The sequence below is a fragment of the Manis pentadactyla genome, chromosome 3 (assembly GCF_030020395.1).
Source record: "Manis pentadactyla isolate mManPen7 chromosome 3, mManPen7.hap1, whole genome shotgun sequence".
Taxonomy (NCBI): domain Eukaryota; kingdom Metazoa; phylum Chordata; class Mammalia; order Pholidota; family Manidae; genus Manis; species Manis pentadactyla.
The window spans coordinates 136,661,212-136,681,828 of NC_080021.1; the positions used below are offsets into that span (position 1 = coordinate 136,661,212).

Consider the following 20,617-nt stretch of genomic DNA (forward strand, 5'->3'; position numbering starts at 1 on the left):
TGACCGGAATCTAGTCCCTGATTATGCAGGAATAGCCAGACCCAGCCCTTCCCTTTGGAGAGGCAATTCTGGGCTCACACCTTCAGGGTTTAGGAAAACCACTGTGGACACTGATGGGGCAAATGTAATTTTACAACTTCAGAGAATTCTTTGGTTGTAATTAAAAACCCTTCCTGCAAAAAAAACCTCTGGAATCGCACTCAGAGTTATGATTCCTTGTCAGAGATGTGGGATCCAGATGTTGGCACAAATAAGAGCTCCCAGAAGTGCCCTCCAGGCCCGGAGACCCTGGGTTCCTGTGAAGAAGCTCTTGTCCGTAGGGGGACCTCAGGCCCCCAGGGCAGCCCCCGGATGAAATATTTGTACCAATAAGCAACACAGCCAGAGGGGATGAGGAACATGTCCTCAAGAGCATTTCACAGTAACTCTAAAAGGTCCTGTGACAGGCTTTTTATGGCTCCTAAGAACATGCACATTTTGATTCTTGTTGCAGCCATCAGGAGAGAGCTATGGTGTGGCTTCCTCCTCTTGCTGGAGAGACAGCCAGCTGCCCACAGGTCAGTTTAGTCAGACAGTCTCAGGCCAACCACAGGTTATGGCATGACTTCTCCATTGAGTGTCTGGAGTGTCCCCCATGGCCTTTCCCAGGATGGGGCAGTGAGCTTGGTGGTCCTTAAGCTCTTCACGTGGGTTGTAATGAATGACCCCTAAGTGTGGCTTCGACATTCAGGACCCACGTGGCCCCATAACCTCATGGACAGGTGCCCATCCTGGCTGCTGCACAAACAAAAGTACAAAGATGCTACAGTTCTTTGTTTGGATTTGCCAGCATCCTCCCTCTGCCCCTTCTGCTGTTAACAGAACAACCTCTGTGGGGAGAGCTGTTAACATGGATGCAGGCTCACTGGGGCCAGGCCAGGCAGGAAACTCTCTCCCCAAGCTCACATGTGCCCAAGGTGCTCCAGGGCCAAAACTGGACAAGTAGGAATCCCTGTCCGGAATCTGATACAGAGATGCTGCCAGAGGCAACCCCTGTCTCTGGGTTCTTGAAGCCGGTGCTGTGTCCCTGTGACATGAAGTCTCCTGGAGGTGGGGGAGGGGAAGGAAGTTGACAGTCAGAAGGGAGTGGGCACAAGAAAAGGTTCCACTGTTCTAAGGTGGCCTCAAGTTCAATTTCAGTGCTCTGCTTTCTAGGCACGTCTAGGTGTAGTGTTTAGTTTTACTTCCATAACATTACTTACCTTATTAAGTAAATCATTTCTATTGTGGACAGTTTGATCAAAACAAAATTGAACTGTCTTCCTAGTACCACAAAGAAACCATTATTAGCATTTTAGTATCTTTATTTCCAATCTTTTATCTTTCACCAATTGTTTAAAGCAGTTTTGAGTTTGTATTAAATACAGGTTATGTCACTTAGACCTTTTTTAACTTATGGCCACCCTGCAGGTCAGAAATAGAGTTTCTACTTGCTGGCTGGAGGCAGTGTAGCTCCATGTAAGGATGTGCGGGAAGATATTCTTTTGCAGTAGGTTTTCTCTTGCTCTTGTAGGTCACCATTCCCTCCACCTTGGTAAAGAGGTAGAAAGTTTTGTGTGTTCCCCTATGCCCAAGACAAAATGATTCAATTTTGCTTTTAGTTCCTTCTAAGGAAAACAGAAGGAAGCTGTTTTCTTTAACGTTAGAACAAATGTGAAATCATCTGGGCATTTTTTGTATCCCCATACCATTCCCAATATTAGAAAAGAACTAGGCAACTTAAGAAAGCTGGGTTGTTTTACATCCTTGGGACTTTATTTAGTGACCTTGAGATTTTTAGCTTGGTTGTATGATTCTTGGGAAAAAAAACAAAGAAAAAGAGTTCCTTTTGAGTTAAGACCAATGAACTGCAAAAATGAATAGTTAATTTTTAAAAAGGGAAAAGGTCAAAAGAGGAAAAGTATTTTACTACATCTTACAGATTTATTAAAATACCTATATTGATATATATGTCTATGCATCCTGCATAAATACGTCTGTGTGGTATCACATTAAAGTTACATGCTTCTCAGGACATAAAAGTTAGGGCGTGTCCCCTCATGTCAGTTCAAACTCTGTCACAATTTAAACTCATTGCAGGAACACTGGCTTCCTTTACTTTCTCCTTTAGCCTTTGAATACAAGAAGTACTCTGCTTCGGAGTTCTGCTAATAGGAGAAAGGGGCGGAGAGGGAGGATCTGGGAAAATAAAATCACAAAAATTGAAACTGAGACCCAAATGTGGGAACCACCCACTGGGCATAAATGACAATGGACTGCCAGGTCCTCTCACCCAAATGCATGAGCCTACAGCTGTGTCAACCTTCTCACTGAGGGGCGAGGGACGCTGGGCCTGACAAGGTGTGGGGTCCCTGTGGACACCCACATGATGTTTAAACAAAAGCAGCAAAACATGTCTTACCATAGCGGCAGCACTGGCTATGCGTTCTGGCTAGAGGAGGACTCCTCCCCTTTCCCTGCCACATGGAACACCAAAATTGCTGGAAAAAAAAACCTCCAAGTGAAGCACCACTGGTCTTGATCAGCAAGGGGCAGAGAGGGAGCATTTCCTTGCAGACAGCTCCACCTGATGGGAATGAGGTCAAACACACTCCCTTTTTCAAAGGTACTCATGTATTGTCTGCTTATATTCATACAGTGGGATCCCATACACAGAAATCTTTCCTACAGATATATAAGGGATAAGTTGATGAGCTAATGTAACAAAGAAAAGAGTGTAAGAAATACACATTTCAGATAAATAGTGCTTTTTAAAAAACTTTTTATTAAGGTATTATTGATATATACTCTTATGAAGGTTTCACATGAAAAAACAATGTGGTTACTACATTTACCCATATTATCAAGTCCCCACCCATACCCCAATGCAGTCACTGTCCATCAGTGCAGCAAGATGCCACAGATCCACTATTTGCCTTCTCTTGTGCTACACTGTTCTCCCCATGATCCCCCACACCATGTGTACTAAACATAATACTCCTCAATCTCCTTCTCCCTCCCTCCCCACCCTCCCTCCCACACCCCTCCCCTTTGGTAACCACTAGTCCCTTCTTGGAGTCTCTGAGTCTGCTGCTATTTCATTCCTTCAGTTTTGCTTTGTTGTTATACTCCACAAATGAGGGAAATAATTTGGCACTTATCTTTCTCCACCTGGCTTATTTCACTGATATAATATCCTCCAGTTCCATCCATGTTGTTGCAAATGGTTGGATTTGTTTCTTTCTTATGGCTGAATAGTATTCCATTGAGTATCTGTACCACATCTTCTTTATCCATTCATCTACTGATGGACACTTAGGTTGCTTCCATATCTTGGCTATTGTAAATAGTGCTGCAATAAACATAGGGGTGCGTATGTCTTTTTGAATCTGAGAAGTTGAATTCTTTGGGTAAATTCCAAGGAGTGGGAGTCTCAGGTCAAATGGTATTTCTATTTTTAGTTTTTTGAGGAACCTCCATATTGCTTTCCATAATGGTTGAACTAGCTTACATTCCCACTGGCAGTGTAGGAGGGTTCCCCTTTCTCTGCATCCTTGCCAGCATTTGTTGCTCTTAATCTTTTCGATGCTGGCCATCCTTACTGGTGTGAGGTGATATCTCATTGTGGTTTTAATTTGCATTTCAATGATGATTAGTGATGTGGAGCATCTTTTCATGTGTCTGTTGGCCATCTTAATTTCTTCTTTGGAGAACTGTCTCTTCACATCCTCTGCCCATTTTTTTATTGGGTTATTTACTTTTTGGGTGTGGAGGTATGTGAGTTCTTTATATATTTTGGATGTTAACCCCTTGTCAGATATGTCATTTACAAATATATTCTCCCATACTGTAGGATGCCTTTTTATTCTGTTGATGGTGTCCTTTGCAATACAGAAACTTTTTAGTTTGATGTAGTCCCATGAGTACATTTTTGCTTTTGTTTCCCTTGCTCGAGGAGATGCGTTCAGAAAGAAGTTGCTCATGCTTATATTCAGGAGATTTTTGCCTATGTTGTCTTCTATGAGTTTTATGGTTTCATGACTTTTGTTCAGGTCTTTGATCCATTTTGAGTTCACTTTTGTGTATGGGTTTAAACAATCATCCAGTTTCATTCTCCTACATGTAGCTGTCCAGTTTTGCCAACACCAGCTGTTTAAGAGGCTATCATTTCCCCATTGTATGTCCATGGCTCCTTTATCATATATTAATTGACCATATATGGTTGGATTTATATCAGGGCTCTCTAGTCTGTTCCATTGGTCTATGGGTCAATTGTCTTGATTACTGTGGCTTTGTAGTAGAGCTTGAAATTGGGGAGCATAACCCCTCCAGCTTTATTCTTCCTTCTCAGGATTGCTTTGGCTATTCAGGGTCTTTTGTGGTTCCATATGAATTTTAGAATGATTTTCTCTAGTTCATTGAAGAATGCTGTTGGTATTTTGATAGGAATTGCCTTGAGTCTGTAGATTGCTTTAGGCAGGATGGCCATTTTGACAGTATTAATTCTTCCTATCCATGAGCACAGTATGTGCTTTAATTTCTCTCATGAGTGTAGCTTTCAGAATACAGATCTTTCACTTCCTTGGTTAGGTTTATTCCTAGGTATTTTATTCTTTTGATGCAATTGTGAATGGAATTGTTTTCCTGATTTCTCTTTCTGCTAGTTCATTGTTAGTGTATAGGAATGCCACAGATTTCTGTGTATTAATTTTGTATCCTGCAACTTTGCTGAATTTAGATATTAGATCTAGTAGTTTTGGAGTGGATTCTTTAGGTTTTTTATGTACACTATCATATCATCTGTAAACAGGGACAGTTTAACTTCTTCCTTGCCAATCTGAATGCCTTTTATTTCTTTGTGTTGTCTGATTGCCGTGGCTAGGACCTCCAGTACTACGTTGAATAGAAGTGGGGAGAGTGGGCATCCTTGTCTTGTTCCCAATCTTAAAGTAAAAGCTTTCAGCTTCTTACTAGTTAAGTATAATGTTGGCTGTGAGTTTGTCATATATAGCCTTTATTATGTTGAGGTACTTAAATAGTGCTTTAAAAAAAATAATAAGGGACAATAGTAATGGAGTTTAAACAAATTTGATTTAAAAAGTAGGAATTCCAATAAAATTATCAGTAAGAAGCAAGGTACTGGAAGATGTGAAATGGAACCCACAACACAGAGAGGAGGGACTCTCACTCTTCAAATAGCCAATAAAAGGGTGGGGTCTGCTCTTGAACTAGAAAGACCATTCACACAACAGCATGTCTGAGCAAGAGGGAGGCAGTGGCAGAGAAGTAGGTGAAGCAGGAGGGAGGGTGATGTCCCACAGGATATGGGAGAGGAAGGGATGCACCTCAATTGTCACATGGAAAGATGCACTGCATCCCCCTTGCTTCTGCAGTCTGAAGAGACCCTGCCCAACTGCCCTCCCAGGGACACAATGGAGCTGAAGGGATTATATGCCACTGTTGCAGCTTGAGCCTGAGGCCTCCTGACCATTGCCATGCAGGCTGATTGTGAGCAGAAGACCCCTTCAGTACAGAGGTCTGGGCACCCCAGCTCCCACAGTTTGGGCATGAGGATGCACACCTGCTCCCAGGTAAGGAAGCCATTCCTAGAGCAGTACATGGATGGGGCTCAGAAGAAACCACTTGGTAACCAGGTTATTGGAAGTGAGCTTTGCCACAGGGGTGGGGAGACCCAGGTTCATGGTGAGAAGGCACCAGTCCTTCCACACTGGGTCAGGCATTTCCAGCAGGCAACAGAGTTTCTTCCAGGTCAGGTGCAGATCTGATGTGAGAATTATATCCCCAGGCTGGCCTGCGAGTAAATGTCCTGACACCTGAAGTCCATGGTGCTGCTGAAGCCTTCCTGGCACCCACCCATGGTGCCAATCAGCGAGGTCTCCTTCAAGGTCTGAGCCTGGAAAAAGTCCTGTGGCTTGTGGTGTCCCTCAGCTGGTGGATCTCAGGTCCTGCTTCTTAGTCAACAAACAGCCCCTGCAGCGTGGTGGGTAGGACACCCTTAGTGGTGCAGCACGCTGTGTCCAGCAGGGGGCAGCATTGGTCTTCCCCATCTCTAGACCACAGCCCTGAACCTGGGTGCCCTGGCTGTGCTTGACCAGGAGCATCTGCAACTTTGCCCCGTGGATGGCAACCTTACAGCCCTTCACTTACAGTCAGATGTCACATCCCCCTCGGCTCTGCTGGTGGATCCACTGGTTCGGGTGCCCCTGGACGCTGTGAAAGCTGCAACTTGGGCAGAGGTCAGGTGTCCACAGTAACAGTTCCATACTCTGGAACCCTCCCCTAGACGAATCATCTGGGAATGGTGCATGTTGTCTGTCTTGATCAGGCAGGGATGTCCACCATCTGCTTGGGTTCCTGCACAGATGTTCATGGCATGTAGGATCTGCAGCATCTCCTCCATGTGGGTGTGGTTCTCCAGGTGCTGTATGTCCTCCCTGGTGTAGTGACCCTGTAATAGTGCAGGGACTATGGGGTCTGGATAAAAACAAAGCCTCCCAAGAACCTTCGTGCAGAGCCTGCCGGGCTCCAGGAGCAGCGCAGACTGCACAGCTTCACTCTGCATGATGTTGACCTGGCAGAGGGCATGTTACACAGCCAGGGCTGTGACACAGGGGCTGCTACATCCATTCTGGCTGATTCAACATGGCCCAGCTGGCAGAAAGGGATCAGCCCAGAGCCTCCCAAATCTTCCTGTGGCCACAAATGATAAAACTGTCAGAAACCCACACAATTCCATTCCAAACACAATGCCTGTCATCGTTAAGTCAAAAAGAAGTGAATTTTATCACCGAGGAGGGAGAGTCACATTGAGGACCTTCTCAGGACACATGGTCCAGCACAGATGGACTCAGCCAGGGGCTGCGGGCGGCCTTGTAGGCGAGACCCCAGGTGTCCTCCTCCTCATGGCCGCACAAGGACTTATAGGCACAACTAACTAAATACATCCACAAACTCTTCACACCTCCTTGACTGTGAGCATGAGAATTTTAACACAGAGAGAGCAAATGAAAGTATGTGCTTATTTAGCCTGCTGAATGTAGGGAGTTTTTCTCTTTTTTTTTCCTGATAACTAGAGACCTTAGGTAGTTGGGTATAAATTCGGCCTCAGATTGTCACTTGGTTGCCCTCACACATCTCCCCACCTCTGAGCCCACAGCTCTACTTTGAAGAATAGCCACAAATCTGGGAGTCGACCCTTCATCTCTCATGGACCCAACACATTCTGGGCAATCCACTGTGTCCAGTCCCTCCTTGGGCACAAAGTGGCCACATTGTCTCCGCTGGTACTTGGGGAAGATGGACCAGATACTGCCTCAGTGACACTGATGTTGTACCTTGGCTGGGATGTAACCACTGAATTAAATGATCATGATCTCTAAGGCCCTTTTATATTTGGAATTCATAATACACATGGTCTCTTTTATAAAGTGTGCATTTTTAATTCACTAAAATAATTTACCTTTGTCTGTATATGGTTTATCATATTTTGCCCCATACAAGACTGGAGTCAAACTCAGCCAATGTACAGCTGGCATAAGATCTGCATTTTTATAACAAGAATAGTCAGATGTCACTCAGCCATGTGCCTAATGGATCACTGGCACAAATAGTTATGTCTGTTGAGTCTATTTATGTTTTGAGGATAAGAAAAGTTAATGTAGTAAAGCCAGAAAAAAACAACCTCTGCATATGAAATGAAGTTTTATATTAAAAGGTGAAGATTTACCACCCATTTAAAACATTATAGTTTAAACAAGAGAATCTTACAAAGCTGATTACCAAGTAATTAGAGAAGAGGTACTGAATTAAAGTCACAAACCAGACCTCAATGAGTCAAGTGTTTTGTCCCACACACAGTAAGGACTGGTCAGTTTGAAGACAAATTCCTCCCAGCAGGGATGTTCTGCTCTCAGTGAAGTCCTTCTTTATCACCATCATCTCATACAACTGAAAAGCTGGCCATGGTGACAATTCCAGGGTGTCTCTTCTGGCTCCTGGCCATCTTTATGCAGCCACTCACTTTCCAGTCTTCACCCAGCTGCAAGAAGGGAGGGTTTCCAACTATGCAAAGACACATTTATCTTTATTAACAGTAATACCTGAGACTTAGCAGTGCACTAGAGGGCAGACAGATTCAGAAAGAATCAGGCAGTTCTTCCTAAAGGTTGAATTATAATCCTGCACATAACTTCTACACCCAAACCTTCGACAGAAATGCAAAATGAGAGATAGGAAAAGAAATTCTTGGGGCAAGATGTGTTTTGAAAATAGGGAACTTTTCAAATTTAGAAATGCAGTGGTACCAAAACTATATCAATACCCAGGCAAGCTTGAGAACAGTAACTTAATGTTAAAATCCAACAAAATATCCTATGTTCATTCTACATAGGATAAAGATTTCTGGGATTGCAGAAGTGTGTTCAGGGTTTGAAGACCTTTTTCTAAATACTGACTCCTAAAAGGAGTTCCTTTCCAATTGCAAAGACAAGAATTGTTGGCATTTTATATCTGCTCTTGACAATCCAGTATTTATTATCATCTGATTTTACTCCTTCAGAGCCAGAGCCAACCACCAGAATACTGTGATCAAGGTCTTTGCTGCTGCACCATGAATCATAATAAATGCCTGGGAAAGTAAAGTTCAGTGCTTGTGTGAAGACCTCCAGGTGACACTATGTGGTTTCCCTACCATCTGCAGTCAGGGAGGCATCTCAAAATCCTGTTAAAGACATAAATCTCAGTAAGATTTAAAATCAAGGTCTTATTTTATTTAGGCTAGGGTATTATGATCTCATCTAACTAACACAAATGTAAAACGGTACAATTATTTTTGTAATCAACTTTTCAGGAAGCATAAAAAGACCACTTAATGAAACCTTGTCATTGTACTTTTAGGATGTCAGCCCAAGGAAACAGTACTGAACACATTACATGAGCCAAGGGGTTCTACATAGTCAAAAATGGAAGGACTCCAGGCTTGTATCTAAACCAACAGAGCTGGGTCCCAGCAATACCACTCCCTTCATAATGGCCTCATCCTGCTTCTTGACCTCCAGGATGCCAGGGACTTGGGCAAAAGCAAGCTCATGCTACTATTGGCAAGATCCAGCTTTTCAGAGGGAAAATGGAAGAGAATGGAGTACTCCCATCCACCTCCTGGGGAAAGTGAGGGAAAGATAGTTTGCAGCTTAATGATTTTAGAGTCAAGTTTGTCATAAAGCATACCAGGAAGTGAAATGATATCAGTTGTTTTGAAGGTGAAATATTAGCTGGTGTTTACTCAGACACTTTTGGTGTGCTTTTCCATAAGAAATTTTTCACTCTGGAGAAATCTTCACTGTATGTGGAAAGATATATACATCTGCACATAATAAAGAAATAGGGACAACTAAAGAGAGAACTGTGTAAGACTAGTAAACTTGAGACAGTTCTGACAGTTTGCAGATATAGAATACAATCTAAAGTGTGATTTGTAAATACAGTATCTGTTTTCCCTGAATGTGCTCAACTTTTGAAAGCAGAGCTGCAACAGTAACAAGATAAGGAGACCCATTCATCCTTGCATGACATGGATGGAACTGCTCTGAGTGCAGGCCTGCACTGCGGTTAACACACCAGAAGGCACTATCCATTAGGCCACCAGAAGGCACTATCCGATAGGCCACCATGACAGTCCTTGTTGCCTAAAGGTCCAGAGCAGTCCCCCAGGTTCTGCTCACTCAGTGAAACAAGTTTACCAGTTTTTGAGAGCATCATTCCTTCAAGGGCAACAGTTGCACTAAATGCACAACCAGAAGCACAATGTCCCTGGAAACGAAATGAAAAAGCTCTTCATCTGCAGAACAAATAGCAGGACTTTCACAACAGCCCATTTATCTGAAAACTCTTTTTAGAATAGCAAACTGTATACTGTTTCACAGTCTTCCATAGCAAGGATGCCAATTCCTTTTTGCTTTATTCTTGGAAGGAGACCTGCTCAATACTGTCCTACCTAGTTGTTCACAGAAGTTACATAGCCTTTCTCTCTCCAGTCCCCAGATGGTGGGGGTGGGGGTGGGGTTGGGGGGGAGGTACTGGGAACACTTTCCCTGTCTTGTGCTTCTGCTCTTGAAGGCCATTCCTCACCTGTCTGATTTCTTCCTTGGTCTTCAAGGAAAAGGAAATAGAATGTGAGAAAAAGAAGAGGGGTTTGCTGATAAAGTACTGAGGAGAGGAAGCACCCCAAGGTCAGCAATGCATGCCACACTCACTATGTCACAAAGGCATTCATTGCCATTGTGAAGCTGTGGTTTCCTTATCTGTATTCCTGACTATGCTGGTCAATCATTTTCATATTCTTCTTGACAGTGGCCTCCTCCCTACTTCATTCTAGAGTACAGTATATCACCCATCATTTTTATTTCTATCTAAAATATACTCACCAGTACCACGTGTACTTGCAGACAGGAAGAGAAACCATGGCCAGGATGGCTTTATACTTCTGACCTCCAGCACCCACACAACAGGGATGTACCTGCACATTCTGCTCAGCAATGGTTGCTGTGACTACTGCTGCCTTTGTGAGAGGCGGCCTCATTAAGCTGCTGTCCTCTATAAACTCCCAACGGCACCAACCATTCTCTTCCGGGTCACTCTAGACATTTCCCGATGTTATCAACTTTGCCGTATAGTTTCCCTTGTGTTGCCTTCCACTGGGACCATAGTGCATCTAAGCCACCGGCCACTTGTGGAGCAGCCAAGGCCATACTCAAGCCCAGGACAGTCGGGAGGAGGGAAGGATGCACGTTTAAAAATCTAAGAAACAAAAGTAAATGAGTATCTGATAAAGCAATCCTTCTAACAAGCCACACTACTTTCTTCTGAGATGTTAAGAGCCACAAGGTGGAGTAAAAACACTTACTGCATCCTCTCCAGTATTTACACATGGCCGTAGAGGCGGTCGGGATGTAGGATGTGCAGAGGGCGCGTGGTGCAGGTCCCCGCAGCTTCCAGACGCTTTTGCCTCTGGCGCGGTGAGGGGCAGGCACTGCAGCTTGAGGTGCTGAGCTCAAGGTGCCCAGTGCGGCGCGGCCGGCCCGGGGGCGGGGACTCTTGGGACCCCCTCCTCAACCCCCAAGGCTGGCAAAGGCGCGGTCCCCTGAGAGGCATCGCCGCGTCGAGCCCTGGCTCTGTATGCTCCCCCGCGGCGGGCGCAGGTGCTCAGGTGCCACTGGCAGGTAAGGCTCTTGGATCACTGAGGCTGCGTCCCGGAGTTCACTATTTAAATGGGAGTCAGCCTGCCGTCCACGCCCCACCGCCGGGCCGTGCTTCGATTGGCTTCCCAGGCCTGTGGGCGGGGCTGTCGGGAGCGGGGGCGAGGCCTGTGTGGGGCTTAGTCCAGGCTGCCGCTCAGCTCCTCTAGGGGTGGGTCGGCCTGTTTCAGTCTACTGAGGGGGAAGCCCGCCCTGACAAGGAGGGTCCCGCGCCTCCCTGCGGACCCAGAGCCATCAATTACCCAATTTGTGCGCTGGAGGGAGGTTCACAGAGAAGCTTTAAAGCGAGTCTCCCAGTGGGTTTTCAGCTTCACCCCGCGTCTTTCAGTCCGTGAGTTTTCGGTTCGAGTTCTCGTGAATCCTGAGACCAGCATAATCTAATCTAGTGGTTCCTGTTCGTCCTCAGCGAAGGTGGGTGGGCGAGGAGTGCAGAGCCCTGGCAGAGGTGTGCTCTCACTGTTTCAGGAGGGCGGCAGCACGTTGTGGAAGAATGTGGGGTGAAGTGGCACCCCCAAAACTCAGGCCAAGGCAAGGCCCAAGTCTTCAGAAGGAAATGGCAGGGCTGGGTGGGGTCCAGGGAAGGTGCAGTACTGTGAGGCTCTCTTCCTGTCTCCCCAGTCAGGGAGTCTTCATCCCTCTGAAGCCTTTCTCCAACCCATAGAAATGGGTTATTTTCACCAACTTTGGCTTAATAAAGGAGGAAGTGTGGAAAGTAGAAACTGCTTTTACCTCCCCACTCTGCATCATGGATTGTTATGCCTTTCTCAGTATTGACCATATTTTTCTTGAAGTTTTCTTTGTCATTTACTTCAACCTTTCTTTATACTTTATGTCAAGTTAAATGACAGTTTGTGAAACCCTTTCACATAGAGAAAAATATACCTATACATTAGATATTAATTTGTATAAGCAGAATTTACAGAACAAAAGCCATATACTGTTGTACATGTGAATCTCTTTTTTACTGTAGCAACTATAAATTTATTGTAGAAAATGCGTTTTAGAACAAATCCTCATCACCACATCTCCATGTAGCCTCATCTATGCTCAGTGTGAATATGTTTGGTGAGACAGTCATAGTCCATGTGGACTGGTGAACTTCGCTGTCAGAATTCCTGCTTAGGGACACAGACATAGAAGACTGCCCTTCCCCCTAATACTGTTAGGTGCCAAAATGCATATTGGACCCAGCCTTTCTTTTTTTAGCATCACATGTATTATGTAAATAGAATGCATCCCTTTTGAAATTCTGTCTTTCTTGCCTGTCTCTCCAAGAGTTTAGAAACCTTTGTATGACTTGGGCTCCTTGATACATTTCTCCTGTCCGTGGGAGTTAATATTTCCAGGCTTATAAGTCCTTAGCCAGGCTCAAATAAAACTCCATCTTTATTTCAAGATTCTTTTATTGAAATTTCATCAAGACATAGTGAACTGGCAGAAATGTGGGCCCAACAGCAGAAGCTCAGAACATATCACCTGCAGACACCCATGGATATCGGAGGGCTGGACAACAGTACACACTGCAGCTGTGTGCTGACATGATTTCAGAAGTGACGGTTGAGTTCATGAACAATCAAATATATATACACTTACATCAATTTATGAATAGTTGTTCTGTTGAAAAAGCAAGTATGCATAAAACCATGCCCCCAAAATCCTTCTGAGTCAATTGTACAATACAGTTCAGTCCTAAGGTCAGATGGTCACAAACAGGTTTTGCTCATGTACAGACCTCCTCATCAGACACTCAGAAGTCAGGTGGACCCAGGAGCACTCTGCTGCTCTGGTCATTCTGTGTAAAGTTGGGATACCTGGCACACACTCAGTAGGATACCCCTCCTCCCCCACCCTATTGAGAAAGAAAATCAATGCCATCAATTTCCAAAGTGCCCACTAAGGGGCAGTGTTCCAAAGGGAAAGTGGTCAGAGTTCAGCAGAGAAGGTGGGTAGGAACTTCAGAGCCTTCAGGAGAGCTGTGTTTGTTGCATGGTGGTTATTGGAAAAAGTTAAAGAGTAAGTAAATAAGCTAAGAAAAGCACTTAGCTGGGAGAGATCAGCAATAAATCAGCACCTCCAGGGTTTAGAACTGGAAGCAGTGGTCCCCCAGGTCTGAAATCACACTGAGATATAGAGGCAGGTGGGCGCCCCTGTGAAATGGTCTTGCACGGCTCACCTCTGAGTCCAGTTATTTGTACAACACCTCTTCCTTGAGTTTGCTGCCTGTACCTGGTGCTAGGGACACCGTGTGCTCCTCAAGTGGGCTCCTAGTCCAGAGGGTAAGAGCCTCACTCAGTCACCCTACAGTTGGTGAGGTCAGGATGGAAACCTACATGTGTGAGCCTGCTGGAGAGGGAACTTCAGGACAGATCACAGCAATATGGTCTCATGGATGCATGGAAGTTACCAGGCTACAGCCATGAGGCTTCTCCTGGGTGAGGGAGAAGGGGCCACCTCAGGCTGCATGCCACAGCCCCAAGAAGTTGTTGTAGGAAGCTGGAAGTCAGTCGGGGCTGATGGAAAAGGAGGCCAGGGTGTGAGACCGGGATGGAGGCAGGGTGGCAGGATGGATGCCTCACTATTCATATCTGGAGGTGGTTTCTCTGGGTCCACAAAGAACCTTTCCAACACCTGCCCTTTAAAAGCCAGCACGTTATTTTGAATGTCAGTGTCACATGGTTGTATCTCCCCAAGACCCTGAACTGGGGGCCTGTCCAGACCTTCCTCTTCCCAGCATTGTGATTAGCACAGGGGAGGCCCTGTGTGAATGTTTGTTGATGTGTAAATGAAGAAATGAATAAGTGAATCATGAATTATCCAGAGTTGTGGAGACTCCTGTTCTCCTTGCAAGGCTGAAAAAGAAGAAAGTGGAAAGGCTATCATGTCCCCCCACCCTTGCATGGCATTTAGCTGTGTTCCTCATGATGCCCATTATTCTCAGTACCTGGTCTCTCACAGGATTATGTGTGCTCACACCCACCACCCAGAGAGGAGTAGGTGCCTCTGGCCAGGTAACGGGGTAAACTTGCTTCACTTTTAAATTGATCACTTCACAGGAATAGCTTCACCCAGTTCATTAAGCATCAAAACACCATGGAAATGTGCACATGCATGGAGACAGGCAGCAGCTTGGTGGTACATGGGGCTGGGCCAAGGGAGAGGGAAGTGACTGCTGCTGGGTGCAGGGCCTCCTCTTGGGGTGATGGTAATGCTCTGGAATGAGACACAGTGACAGGTGTAAACATTATTCATGCACCAAAAGCTGCAACAGCCCACTTTCAGTTTGTTAAACTGCTGAATTGTATATTCTGTGCAGTTTACATCAATGAGCTCATACTGTGAATGGAGAAAATGAAATGTATGTGCTCGTGGGTTATAATCGCGGACCAGAAAGGAGGTAGTGGGGGTGCTGAAGTCAGCTCGGGACCTTCTCTCTGTGTCTGACAGACCCCTTTCATCTGTGTCCAAGATGCGCACTGAAGACTCTATCAAGCAACAGCGACCCACTCTGCACCTGCAGGTGAGAGTCAGGCTATAGCTCTTGGTCTCCAGGGGTTGGCGAGCCCATGCTGGTGGCCTCTCCCAGTGCAGGCTGCTTAGATTATTCAGAAGATGCCAGTCCAGACTCCCCTCCACCAACTGCACCCAGGTCCCACCTTATCTCCTGGCCTCCAAGCCTGCAGGTAGGTGCCACCCCCCTGCTCCTGTCTCTCCACTAGTGGCTTGCTTTGCCCTCTCTCCTGTCAAGGTCTGGGATGAGTGGTGGCTTTATTTTGGATCCATGGCTGGCTGTAACTGTATCCCACTGCCTTGGTAGCCACCTGGTGTGGTCTACCTGGCTGTGGGCCTCATCTCCACCCCCTTCACGGCCTGCAGTGCAGATGCCCCAGTGACAGTAAGGAAGGGACCTCACTGACATCACAGTCACAGACACAAAGGCCACAACCACAAATGCACTGATAGCAGTTGTGTCGTGTTCTACTCGGGGGCTCTACCATTGAAGACACAAAGAGTCTGGGCTAACATGGGTGGCACATTGCACAGGTCGCATATTAGCCTCCAGGCTGACCCTTGCAATCATCACTAACTTTACTCATAGGGGGCCATAAAAAACAGCCACCGCTTCTTTTATTTTTATTTATTTATTTATATTATCTAAGACCTTTATTCACAGGTGTTTGCCCTTTGTAGACTTTTCGGAAAATCAAATGTAAATTTATTACAAATTAAAAATGAGGATCGTAAAAATCTCAACTTGACCATATTTGAAACAATTTAAAAAACTTTTAAAATGTATTGAGAAAAACAAGGTTTTAAAGAAAAAAAATTTTGTCATTACCAAAAAGAGACATATTTAGGCGAAAATAGTAAAATAGTAAAAACCCCTTGCTGCAAGATAATGCAGATAGTTCTGGTTATCTGGTCAATGGGTAAAAAGCAAGCACTTAAGGGCTTTGGCTCCAATCTTTTGTTCATTTCTTCTCGCTAGAATTTCATATTCATTGCCTCTTGTCCGATGACTAAACCGGGTGGTGGTAGGGACGGTCACCGGCACTGACTCAGCCCCGCCCTGCGCGCCTCGGATGGATTCCCAGTTGAGGGATGCGCTGCTTTTGTCTCTGTGCCACCTTGTGGTTTAGGGTGTTCTGGGCATCTGTGTGGGTGATTGAGGCTGTGCAGGTACAGACCTTGAGGTGGCTGCTAACCTTGGGTCTCACCTCCTTGATTTTCCTCTGCTCTTCAAAGTCGCCCTCTCTAGGCTGTCTGGGCGAGGAGGACCCCTGCAGGCCATGGTCCGTAACCCCAGTACATACTCTGTCTCGCTGGGCTACCTTTTCTCCCGCACCCCGGTTGTCAGCACCCTCCATCTCTTCTCCCTGCGCAGGAGGGCTGGAATGCTGCGGCCAATGCCCATAGGGTCCCGGTGTGTAGCGAGGTGGGAAGGTCCCTTGCGGCGGGGCCGTGCTGTGGGCCTGGGCTTCAGGAGCGCTCTCCGATCCCTCGTGCTACCCCCACTCTCACTGTTCTGGCGGTTCTGCTGGTGACCGCGGGGAGGGCCCCCACCATACGGACAGTGTCTGTGATGGTTACGGGCTGCCGCGTGGCACTGCCTTGCACTGCAGCTCCGCCAGGGCCTGTAACATTCGCTGCCTCTGCACTCTTTTTTCCATCAACATCAGATTCCACAGCATCTCCGTCTCTGAGGCTGTGAAGGCACTTCCTGGGGTTATTCTTCCTTATGGCAGTCTGGGGTACAGGTACATCTCCCTTTGTGTCATTCCTATTGATGAAACCATATTCGTTTCTTGCACTGAGCCATTTTACTCTTCCCCAAACCTGCACTGGGATGACCTTCTTGTCTCCACCAGTGGGCTCTGCCGATGTGAGAGGCCGCCAGGGCCACTGCTCCCTGCCCTGCACTGCTGCCCCTGGTGCCAGGCTTGGTGTCAGTAGTGCCGAGGGCAGGGCCAGCAGTGGCTGCTGGGTCTTAGCCTCACTGCTCATTTTTGCAGTGACAGTGACTTGTGGCGGCAGTGGCAGCTGTGGCTCCTCCTGGGATGTGATGACAGCTAAGCCAGGGTGGAGGTAGGGTTGCTTAGGGCTCCTGGGCTCCACTCCCTGATCCTGCTACCAATTAAACTACTGCTTCTTTTATATGTGACAAATTCGAATATTTCACTGGTGTAGCGAAAGGCAAAAAACAAAACAAAAACAAAAGCACCTGAGAAAGAGAACACTAAATCATTGGCAAACTACTCAGATTTTCTGAGAAAAGGATCATGGTCATGGAGGTTACTAATATAAGATGGATTTTTGAAGTTCCAGACCATATTGGAAGAAAAACAAAAGTTGAGCCTTCTTTTTCCATGCACTGAAATAAACGACAGATGGGTTCAAAAGTTTGGTGGTGCAGTAGGGGTTGAAAACAGAAAAAATATGTAGAAAATACTTGTTTGATGTTGTCTAGATGGAGAAATTCTGTGTAAACATAAAGACAAGAGAAGAAAATATTAAGGACTACAATGAATAACCAAAAATCTATACTGAGAAAAAAAGAGATACTGAAAATAAAATTAAAGGGCAAATGACAAAGAAAATATTTGTAACACATACAAGGAATTAATATCTTTTGTACTATAAAGAGCTATTAATACCAGCAAGAAGATAAATACCCTAGTAGAAAAAAATAGCAAAGACATGACAAGACAATTACAAAGTAAGAAATAAAAAGTTCACATTGTTTATTCTAGAAAAAAATTTAAACACATGTCAATTTTTATGCCTATCAATTTGGCTATGTTTCAAATAAAATATTATTATGTTTATAATAGTGAATTAAAATAAATGGTCTATGTCTGATGGCAAATGTATAAATTAATGTACCTTCTGGGAGGCAACTTTTAAATATGTATCAAAAGTCTTATACTGAGTGTGGGTAAAATTGCAATATTTCCAGAATCTCTTGCCTGGTTTTAGTGCATCGCCATATTAACAGGCGTTTCCAAGAGGTGGAGAGTAGTTCATCTCCATATCAGTGGGTAATTACCTGGGCAACCAAGGGCTTATCTGAGCCTGAGAGTTTGGGGGGAGGACTCGCTTGCTTCTGCCAGAGCAGGAAAGAGAGAGACGCCGGATGGCTTTTTTGTAAGCAATAAACAAGTTTTAAACTATTTCTCCCTTTGACTGATTGTGGTTTCAGCTAGGTATTTTGCCCTAGGGTTTCCTCTCCCCGGATTTACACCCAATAATCTCTTATTTGGCATTTCTCCTGAGAAAATAGAGAAACAGAGAGGGCGGAGCCAACATGGCGGCGTGAGTAGGACAGTGGGAATCGCCTCCCAAAAACATATATACTTTTGAAAATACAACAAACACAACTAGCCCTAAAAGAGAGACCAGAAGACGCAGGAGAGTGGCCAGACTGCAGCTACACCAGCGAGAACCCAGCGACTGGTGAAAGGGGTAAGATACAAGCCCCGGGCCCGGCGGGACCCGAGCGCCCCTCCCCCCAGCTCCCGGCGGGAGAAGAATAGGCAGAGCGGGAGGGAGACGGAGCCCAGGACTGCCGAACACCCAGCCCCAGCCACCCCCACCAGAGCACAGACACAGTGCATGGTTGGGGGCCCTGGATACTGGGGGAGCAGGGCAGTAAGACCTCTGAGCGGGTGCCGAAGCTGATGCCCCTGTGACAAAGAAAAGCGGGGGATTTTTGAAAGTCTTAAAGGGACAGGGACTTAACAGCTTGACGGAAACAACCCAGGTCACAGTACAGCAGCTGGAAATTACAGGGAAAACCGGGTGCACTAACCCCCTGGGCAACAGCTCTGAGACCCCTCACGGAGGAAAACAGTCAAGCAGCCCCCCCATCCATTACCCCACCGGGCGCTGCGAAAGCAGAGAAGCAGCCTGAGACAAATTCCGCCCACAGAAAGGGAAATTTCTCCCTTCCGGCCAGGCAAGACACAAAGACCCACTCTACATGCAATTACCCAACACAAGCCACTAGGGGTCGCAGTTGTCCCAGTAAAGAAAGGCCAGTAGCAAGTGAAAATTTTGGCCCTCCCAGCTGACCGTCAATAGCACCTGTCAACATGAAAAGGCAAAAAAATATGATCCAGACAAGACTAACCCAGACAGCTTCGGCATCTGCTACATCTTCCCCTGAGAAGGAATCTGGGGAGATAGATTTAGCCAGTCTTCCTGAAAAAGAATTCAAAACAAAAGTCATAACCATGCTGATGGACTTGCAGAGAAATATGCAAGAACTAAGGAAGGAGAATTCAGAAATAAAACAAGCTCTGGAAGGACTTCAAAACAGAATGGATGAGATGCAAGAGACCATTAATGGACTAGAAAACAGAGAACAGGAACACAGAGAAGCTGATGCAGAGAGAGATAAAAGGATCTCCAGGAATGAAAGAATTTTAAGAGAGCTGAGTGACCAAATGAAAAGGAACAATATACGAATTATAGGTATTCCAGAAGAAGAAGAGAGAGAAAAAGGGATAGAAAATGTCTTTGAAGAAATAATTGCTGAAAACTTCCCCAAACTAGGGGAAGAAATGGCCTCTCAGACCACAGAGGTACACAGAACTCCCATGACAAGGGATCCAAGGAGGGCAACACCAAGACACATAATAATTAAAATGGCAAAGATCAAAGACAAGGACAAAGTATTAAAGGCAGCCAGAGAGAAAAAAAAAGGTTACCTACAAAGGAAAACCCATCAGGCTATCATCAGACTTCTCAACAGAAACCCTACAGGCCAGAAGAGAATGGCATGATATACTTAATACAATGAAACAGAAGGGCCTCGAACCAAGACTACTGTATCCAGCACGAATATCATTTAAATATGAAGGAGGGATTAAACAATTCCCAGACGAGCAAAAGTTGAGGGAATTTGCCTCCCACAAACCACCTCTACAGAGCATCCTACAGGGACTGCTCTAGATGGGAGCACTCCTAAAAAGAGCACAGAACAAAACACCCAACATATGAAGAAAGGAGGAGGAGGAATAAGAAGGGAGAGAAATAAAGAATCATCAGACTGTGTTTATAATAGCTCAACAAGCGAGTTAAGTTAGACAGTAAGACAGTAAAGAAGCTAACCCTAAACCTTTGGTAACCATGAACTTAAAGCCTGCAATGGCAATAAATTCATACCTTTCAATAATCACCCTAAATGTAAATGGACTGAATGCACCAATCAAAAGACACAGAGTAATAGAATGGATAAAAAAGCAAGATCCATCCATATGCTGCTTACAAGAGACTCACCTCAAACCCAAAGACGCGCACAGACTTAAAGTCAAGGGATGGAAAAAGATATTTCAAGCAAACAACAGAGAGAAGAAAGCAGGTGTTGCAATTCTGGTATCAGACAAAACAGACTTCAAAATAAAGAAAGTAACAAAAGACAAAGAAGGACATTACATAATGATAAAGGGCTCAGTCCATCAAGACGATATAACCATTATAAATATATATGCACCCAATACAGGAGCACCAACATACCTGAAACAAATATTAACAGAACTAAAGGAGGAAATAGAATGCAATGCATTCACTCTAGGAGACTTCAACACACCACTCACTCCAAAGGACAGATCCACCAGTCAGAAAATAAGTAAGGACACGGAAGCACTGAACAACACACTAGAACAGATGGACCTAATAGACATCTACAGAACTCTACATCCAAAAGCAACAGGATACACATTCTTCTCAAGTGCACATGGAACATTCTCCAGAATAGACCACATACTAGGACACAAAAAGAGCCTCAGTAAATTCCAAAAGATTGAAATCCTACCAACCAACTTTTC

General features: G+C 45.3%; 1 protein-coding gene and 1 pseudogene; both read right to left on the minus strand.

Moving 5' to 3' along the window:
- Nucleotides 1-20,617, minus strand: part of LOC118922063 (procathepsin L-like) — a 94,567-nt gene that overhangs the window by 39,943 nt on the left and 34,007 nt on the right.
- Nucleotides 15,834-16,793, minus strand: LOC130682778 (Y-box-binding protein 1-like; annotated as a pseudogene).